Genomic DNA, 9,547 nt, shown 5'->3' on the forward strand with positions numbered 1-9,547 from the left:
ACTACATGGACGAAATCGTAGCTCTAGCAAGACACAATGGCGATCTTAAGCAGGTGATTGAAGAACTCAAGAGGAAGTTAGCATCCAAAGAGGAAGATGAGTACATCGCATGTCCGGATAACTACATCATCATCGACGACACCGATTCGGATCCAAGTGAACCCGACTTTGAAGACGAAGCTGGAGCAGATATCATGGAGTCTTCCACTGGTTCAAATTTCTAGATGACCACCAAATAGTAGTAGTATTCCCCCATGTAAACACAATAGTTCGAGCACTTTTGTGATAGTTTTAGATCGTTTGTAAGCCCTTGTTTAATTGAATGAAGTGATTTTGTGTGCATTTGCTCATGTGCATTGGGGTAGTGTTTTCCCTTTAGACCTCACTCTATTCTTAATTCTCGTCTTTTCTAAACCCTCAGATGCCTCCGAGACGTGACAATGGATTTCCACCGGAGCTCACTCAGTTGATCCAGCAGCAGAATCAATTGATGCAGATGTTAGTCCAAAACCAGCAGAACAACAACCCACCACCACCACCACCACCTGTTGACCACTTAGCCCATTTTCTTAGGCTAAATCCGCTGGTGTTTTCCAGTAGCACCGAGCCGATAGTAGCAGATGATTGGCTCCGCAAGATAGGAAGGGAGTTGACCACTGTAGGATGCACGGATAGTGAGAAAGTGAAGTTTGCCGCTCACCAGCTTGACGGACCCGCGGCAGCATGGTGGGAGAATTTCACAACCACTTACCCAGTTGACACTGTCACATGGGATCAGTTTCAGCAAGCTTTCCGTACTGCCCATGTTTTAGCAGGAGCTATGGCCATGAAGAAGCGTGAGTTTCGCAACTTACGCCAAGGAGGAAGGAGAGTTGGCCAGTACGTTGACGATTTCAGCAAGTTAGCACGTTATGCCCCGGATGACGTTGCTACGGATGCAGCTAAGCAGGAGAAGTTTCTGGAAGGACTGAATGATGAACTAAGCATGAAATTGATGGTAGCAAGTTTCAACAACTACCAGGAGTTGGTAGATCGTGCCATCATGATTGAAGGAAAGCAACAGCAAATTGAAAACCGTAAGAGGAAGTATGGACAGGGGAAGTATAACTCTGGAGCCCAGCAGAAGCCCCGTTTTGCCCCTAAACCGGGATTTCAGTTTCAGCACACCCATGGAGGAGGTAGCTCGCACAACCATAATGGCCACAAGAATGGTAATGGGAATGGAGGAAGCAACGGCCAGAACCGTACCACCCCATCGACCCCAACCAAGAGAGATCTGAGTCAAGTCACTTGTTTCAAGTGTTCCAAGACCGGACATTATGCCAATGAATGTCCCGAAGGCCAGAATGGAAATGGCAATGGAAGCTCTGGGAAGAAGCCGAACCCTTTCAATAGGGGACAGGTGAACCACATTAATGTGGAGGAGGTTGAAGATCAGCCTGATGCAGTAATCGGTAAGTTTCTGGTTAAGTCATTCACTGCACTTGTTCCTTTTGACACTGGTGCAACGCATTCATACATATCAAGGGGATTTGTGGATAAATATAACCTGCCAACCCAAGCCCTTAGGTCACCCATGTTAGTAAGCTCACCAGGAGCGGAGTTTATGGCTAGACGATGGTGTGATCAGTTACCATTAAGGATTGGTAACTATGTTTTTCCCTCAGACCTAATAGTATTGGAATCTCAATGATTGGATGTGATATTAGGCATGGATTGGTTATCAAAGTATGAAGGGAATATTGAGTGTGCTAGTAAGTCAATTTTGCTTACCACACCAGAAGGGAGAAGGATCAAGTATGTATCCGGGCATGTGCCAAACAGGACACAAGTAAATTGCCTAACAAGAGTCGTGTAGGAGGAAGTACCAGTGGTAAAGGATTTCCCTGATGTATTTCCTGAGGAATTACCAGGCATGCCACCGGATAGAGACATTGAGTTTTTGATTGAGTTATTGCCAGGTACAGGCCCAATATCGAAGCGACCGTACCGGATGCCAGCAAAGGATTTGGAGGAAATTAAGAATCAGATTAAGGAGTTATTGGATAAAGGTTACATTCGCCCAAGTTCTTCGCCTTGGGGATCACCCGTACTTCTAGTGGAAAAGAAGGATGGATCATTAAGGATGGTTGTTGATTATCGAGGATTGAATGAAGTAACCATCAAGAATAAGTACCCACTGCCAATGATTAATGATCTGTTTGATCGTTTGCAAGGAGCTAAAGTGTTTTCCAAGATCGATTTGCGATCAGGGTACCATCAATTGAAGATTCGGGAGCAGGACATACCTAAGACAGCATTCACCACAAGATATGGACTGTATGAGTATACCGTTATGTCATTTGGATTGACTAACGCACCTGCCTATTTTATGAACCTGATGAACAAAGTGTTTATGGAGTTTTTGGATAAGTTCGTCGTAGTGTTCATTGATGACATCCTGGTTTATTCAAAGAATGAAGAGGAGCATAAGGAACATTTGCGTTTGGTTTTGGAGAAACTAAGGGAACATCAGTTATACGCCAAATTCAGCAAATGTGAGTTTTGGTTGAAGGAAGTTGGATTCCTCGGACACGTTATATCCGGAGAAGGTATAGCAGTTGACCCCACAAAGGTTGAGACCGTAACCAAATGGGAATCACCAACGATAGTTGGAGATATCCGGAGTTTTCTTGGACTCGCATGATACTATCGAAGATTTATTGAGAATTTCTCAAAGATTGCGAAGCCTATGACGGAGTTGTTGAAGAAGGATACTAAGTTCAAATGGACTGAGGAGTGTGAGGCTAGTTTCCAGGAGTTGAAGAAACGTTTGGTTACCTCACCAGTATTGATTTTGCCATATCAGACCAAGGATTATGAGGTGTATTGCGATGCTTCACGTCGAGGACTTGGAGCAGTGCTTATGCAGGAAGGAAGAGTTGTTTCGTATGCTTCACGACAACTGAAGCCTCATGAGTTGAATTATGCTACGCATGATTTGGAGTTAGCAGCCGTAGTGCATGCATTGAAGACATGGAGACATTTCCTCATTGGAAATCATTGTGAGGTGTACACGGATCACAAGAGTTTGAAGTACATTTTCACTCAGAAGGAGTTGAACCTTAGACAAAGGAGATGGTTGGAGCTCATCAAGGATTATGACATGAGATTGCATTACCATCCCGGAAAAGCTAATGTAGTAGCTGATGCATTGAGCCGTAAGAGCCATGTCAATACCCTAATGACGGGAAGAAATACCCAAAGGAGTTAGCAGAAAACCTTCGTGAGCTATGTTTGGAAATAGTTCCGAGAGGCTATGTAGCAGCATTGGAGATTCAGTCAACATTGATGGATAAAATCAGAGAAGCTCAAAAATCCGACAAGGAGATTGCTGCTATAAAAGAGAAATTGAGCGAAGGAAAAGCAAAGGGATTTCGTGAGGATGAGCACGATACCCTATGGTTTGAGGACCGTGTTTATGTGCCAAATGACCCGGAGATCAGGAGGTTGATTTTGCAAGAGGAACATGATTCACCATATTCGATTCACCCAGGGAATACCAAGATGTATTTGGATTTGAAGGAAACATTCTGGTGGACCGGAATGAAGAAGGATATTGCAGCATATGTAGCAGTTTGTGACGTATGTCAGAGAGTAAAGGCAGAGCATCAGAAGCCAGCAGGATTGTTACAACCATTGCCGATACCCGAATGGAAGTGGGATAAGATAGGCATGGATTTTATCACGGGACTACCCAGGACAAAGGCAGGCTATGATTCGATATGGGTAGTAGTTGATCGTTTGACGAAGGTAGCACATTTTATTCCAGTTAAGACCACTTACACCAGTGCTAAGTTGGCGAAGATATACATGACTAGGATCATTTGTTTGCATGGAGTTCCGAGGAATATCGTATCAGATAGAGGAACCCAATTTACCTCAAAGTTTTGGAATCAGTTGCATGAAACTTTAGGAACCAGACTAGAGTTCAGCACAGCTTTTCACCCACAGACAGATGGACAGACCGAGAGAGTCAATCAGATTTTGGAAGATATGCTGAGAGCTTGTGCACTAGATTATGGATCAAGTTGGGACGATAACTTGCCGTATGCGGAGTTTTCTTATAACAACAGTTACCAAACCAGTTTGAAGATGGCACCTTTCGAAGCATTATACGGAAGGAGGTGCAGAACACCGTTGTCATGGGACGAAGTTGGAGACCGTCAGTTCTTTGGACCAGATTTGATTAAGGAGTCTGAACGGAAAGTTAAGTTGATTCGCGATAGGCTCAAGGTAGCCCAGTCCAGGCAGAAGAGCTACGCAGATTCTAAACGCAAGGAGACAGTCTACGAAACCGGAGACAGAGTTTATCTCCGAGTATCCCCACTTCGAGGAGTTAAGCGCTTTGGAGTTAAGGGAAAGTTAGCACCGCGTTTCGTTGGACCATATAAGATCTTGCAACGTATGGGAGAAGTCGCTTATAAGTTGGAATTACCAGAGGGACTGTCAGGAGTTCATGATGTATTCCATGTTTCTCAGCTGAAGAAATGTCATGCCGAGATGGCAGAGGTACCGCTAAGAGATACCGTGCCACTCGAAGCGATTCAATTGAAGGACGACTTAACGTATGAGGAGAAGCCAGTCAAGATTCTCGATTATGCCAGCAGAGTTACTCGCAGCAAGGTTATCAAGTTTTGCAAAGTTCAGTGGAACCACCATTCAGAGGATGAAGCCACCTGGGAGAGAGAAGAAGATTTGCTCAAGGACCACCCTCACCTATTTTCTAGCCAACCCGAATCTCGAGGGCGAGATTCATCTTAAGGGGGGTAGGTTTGTAACATCCCAAATTTTCAATTTGGAATGTTATACATTAGATCATCATGCATATCATATTTTCATGCATTTTGGTTGATCCTAGAAATTTCACGCAACTCAAGGACCTTCGGAGAGAGTTGGAGATTTCGTTATTTTCATATTTGAGAGTTTTCTCAAATTTTGAAAAGAGGATCATTTGATTTATTTATTTTATCTTCAATTTTTTTTCCAGTGTCAAAATATATGAGAGAGGGAATAATATGACTTTCCCAAAATTGAGGAAAAATGAAGATTTAATGAATAAATCAAATTTTGGTTTTGCTGGAGTTTGTTCGCATTTTATTTGGATAGGGAAAAATGCATGTTTTCAAAAATTGCATTTTAGGTCCGGAGTGAAGTCCATTTTGTTCGACTCATTTTTAGGAGACGGGGAAAATTTACTTTCGAAATTTTGGAGTTCGTTTAGATTTTCTTTCTTTTGTTTTTCTACGCGCGAAACCGTTAAAAAAATCTTCGCAGCACCTTGGGCCAAGGCCAAGCCAGCAGGCCGGCCGGCCAGGCCCCAGCCCCAGCCGCGCGTGCGCCAGCGCCAGGCGCCAGGCGCCAGGCCGCCGCCTCGCCTCTAGCCGAGTCCCTCTAGGACTCTAGGCTAGCCCTCTTTCCTTGTTTCTTTTTCTTTTGCTTGCCCCCTACCCCAAGTAAATCCCCCCCCCTCACCTATATAAATACCAACACCCCCCCCCCCTCTCCTCACATCAAAACCCCAAGCCCCTCTCCTCCTAAGCTGCAGCAAGCAGCAGCACGCAGCCCCAAGCCGCAGCCTTAGCCGCGCCGCCCCGCGCCTAAGCCGCCACCGCCGCATTACATCGTCGCCGCCGCCGCCCTACGTCGCCGCCGCCGCCTTAAGCTGCCGTTCGCCGTAGCCCCTCGCCAATGTTGCCCCGCTCCGCGTCTCTTTTTCTTCCCTCGGTTCGGTTTTTCTTCTAAACCGTTCCGGTTCTTTTCTAAACCGTTCCGGTTTTCTTTCCGGTTTTTCATTTCGGTTTTCTTCCGAAACCCTAGAACGGTTTTCCGTTTCTTTTTTGGTTTCTTTTACGAAAACCCTAGATCGGTTTTCGTTCTTCTTTCAGACCGTTTGTCTCAACGAACGTGATCACCGATTCTTTCCCGGTTAACGACGTCCATTCATTTAACCGCTCTTCGTTTTCTTTCTCGTCGGTTTTATCCCGCGTTCTTTCCGATCGCGATCTCAGATCCGATCTTCGTTCTAGTCTTTCTTCTCGCTCGTTTATCGGAATTAGGTGATTCAAGCGCCTGGAGTTTCGTCTCGAAACTGTCGTTCCGTCTAATCAACTTGAACAAGCTTTTGCTACAGTAAAATTTGACCTAGTTTCAACTTGCTAGAACCGAGTTGTTTTCTTCCGCCCTTTGTTTTCCGTCGTTTGTTCAGTTAGTTCTTTCTTTGCAATCAGAGTTCTTAAGTTGAACTTTCTGGTTCGTTCTCTTGTTTGATTTTTACCTGTGCATTAGATGAGTACTTATTGTGTGCTTGTTGTTTGTCTGCGATAGATTACCCGGATTGCGCCGCTTGTTACTTCGATCCCCTAGGTCTCGTGGATCATCAGCAAGGCAAGTAACACTTTGATCATACCTTCTCTACAACCCATGTTTTATTGCATTAGATCAATCCTCTCACATTGCATGATTAGGACCTAATTAAATTGAGGGATGGGAAGTAGATGAGGTAGTACCTATCACCTGTATTATTATGAAACCTTTGGGAGTTACTTCTACGTTTGCTTATTATGCCATGCTATGCTAGTAGACGTGGATTGGGTGAGTGATATCCATGACAGATGTGAGTTTATTAATTTTAATGGTTTATCTATGGTGGCCACTTAAACACACATCTGGGTGGATTGAGGCACCTGATGTCTATCAGGACTTGCCTGTTTTATTTTGGACCGCCACCCAGGCTCAAAGGGATCATAAGATAATTCATGCTAGAAACTTCCGTGTGCAGCCACATGCTACTATGGGCTCTGGCATAGTTGACTAAGTTGTGTGAACTCTTACGGGGTGGACTAGCAGATGTAGGGGTTGTAGGTGGTACGGTCCACCCCACATGTAAGGTTCTAGCGCTTCTGAAAGACTATGTCTCGGTCATCCGTTTCTCAAACACCATGTAGTGCGAGAAGACAAACGGAGGCGATCGAGTCATGTGGGGAAAAGTGCGCAAACCTCTGCAGAGTGTACAAACTAATCATGATTAGCTGTGTCCTCGGCTATGGACAACTTGAGTATCTAGTACTTGAATATCATGTGAATCTCATCATGTTACTTCTAATTAATTTTATTGGGTTTTAATTACTTAATTGGGATCGGAATGCTGTCAACCATTCTCGATGTTTAACAACCACCATGATAGTTAAATAAATTTATTCTTTGTAGTATGGAAAATTTGGCTTTACGCAAAACTGTAACCATAGAGCTTTCCATCAGCCATATATGCATATAGTATAGCTGTTTCATTCCATTACTCTCTATGTGTTACATTGCCAGCATATTCCATGTGCTGACCCGTTTTCGGGCTGCAACTTTCATGTTGCAGACTTTTCAAACGACGAGTAAGGTGCTTTTAGGTCGTGGTTCTATACTCAGTGATGCCATTGGAGTTGATGGACCCATTTATCTTCCGAGTCTTCCGCTGTTATCGTTATTAGATGGTCTTAAGCCATATTTATTGTAATAAGTTCTCTTTGAGACAACGATGTAATAAGTGTGTGATTGCCACTCTGCTATAAATCCTTCGATGTACTATGTGGTGTCAGCATTACTGATCCAGGGATGACACCTGAGCACAGAGCACTTGATCCATTCGGGTCGGGTTGCTACAGAGATGGTATCAGAGCACACGCTAACTGTAGGACACGACCACTAAGTTAAAGCCATAGATCACCATTCTCTCCTCATTTTCTAACTCCTCATCTTTTCTACTCTTTTAGGATGACGAACGTGAAGATTAAGTACACTCAACCGGATGAAGGCACACCTTTTGGATTTCAATTGAAGGAAGTCACAAAGTACCTAAACATTGGATTACCAAGCTTCACGGGAACATTCAACGCCACTCTGCCTGAAGAGGAGCGCTGGAAGATTCAAGCTCACGTTCCGGGAAGAACATTCGCGCCAATCACGAAGTCTATAGATAGTGTTTTCAATGCACCAACCTGGAGTCTGGGAAAGAGCATGGCAGCTCATATCACCATAGGACGCATTGGAGAAGTTTATCAAGAAGACCTCAAGGACACTATCTACCAGATTTGCGGACGCCGAGATGAACAATGGGAGTTAGTCAGCACCAAGAAGGATAGATCCATTGCATCTTTCATCCAGGAGTTAAACCAGCACATTCGACGCCACGAGAACTAGATGTGCAATGATATGATAGAATTGAAGAATACGAAGGCAAGGATCATCGAGCTAGAAGGAGAACTAAAATCTACACGCAAGGACTACATGGATGAAATCGTAGCTCTAGCAAGACACAATGGCGATCTTAAGCAGGAGATTGAAGAACTCAAGAGGAAGTTAGCATCCAAAGAGGAAGACGAGTACGTCGCATGTCCGGATAACTACATCATCATCGACGACACCGATTCGGATCCAAGTGAACCCGACTTTGAAGACGAAGCTGGAGCAGATATCATGGAGTCTTCCACCGGTTCAAATTTCTAGATGACCACCAAATAGTAGTAGTATTCCCCCATGTAAACACAATAGTTCGAGCACTTTTGCGATAGTTTTAGATCGTTTGTAAGCCCTTGTTTAATTGAATGAAGTGATTTTGTGTGCATTTGCTCATGTGCATTCGGGTAGTGTTTTCCCTTTAGACCTCACTCTATTCTTAATTCTCGTCTTTTCTAAACCCTCACATGCCTCCGAGACGTGACAATGGATTTCCACCGGAGCTCACTCAGTTGATCCAGCAGCAGAATCAATTGATGCAGATGTTAGTCCAAAACCAGCAGAACAACAACCCACCACCACCACCACCACCTGTTGACCACTTAGGCTGTTTTCTTAGGCTAAATCCGCCGGTGTTTTCCAGTAGCACCGAGCCGATAGTAGCAGATGATTGGCTCCGCAAGATAGGAAGGGATTTGACCACTGCAGGATGCACGGATGGTGAGAAAGTAAAGTTTGCCGCTCACCAACTTGACGGACCAGCGGCAGCATGGTGGGAGAATTTCACAGCCACTTACCCAGTTGACACTGTCACATGGGATCAGTTTCAGCAAGCTTTCCGCACTGCCCATGTTTCAGCAGGAGCTATGGCCATGAAGAAGCGTGAGTTTCGCAACTTACGCCAAGGAGGAAGAACAGTTGGCCAGTACGTTGACGATTTCAGCAAGTTAGCACGTTATGCCCCGGATGACGTTGCTACGGATGCAGCTAAGCAGGAGAAGTTTCTGGAAGGACTGAATGATGAACTAAGCATGAAATTGATGGTAGCAAGTTTCAACAACTACCAGGAGTTGGTAGATCGTGCCATCATGATTGAAGGAAAGGAACAGCAGATTGAAAACCGTAAGAGGAAGTATGGACAGGGGAAGTATAACTCTGGAGCCCAGCAGAAGCCCCGTTTTGCCCCTAAACCGAGATTTCAGTTTCAGCACACCCATGGAGGAGGTAGCTCGCACAACCATAATGGCCACAAGAATGGTAATGGGAATGGAGGAAGCAAAGG

This window comes from Triticum aestivum, chromosome 7A (assembly GCF_018294505.1).
Source record: "Triticum aestivum cultivar Chinese Spring chromosome 7A, IWGSC CS RefSeq v2.1, whole genome shotgun sequence".
NCBI classification, from domain to species: domain Eukaryota; kingdom Viridiplantae; phylum Streptophyta; class Magnoliopsida; order Poales; family Poaceae; genus Triticum; species Triticum aestivum.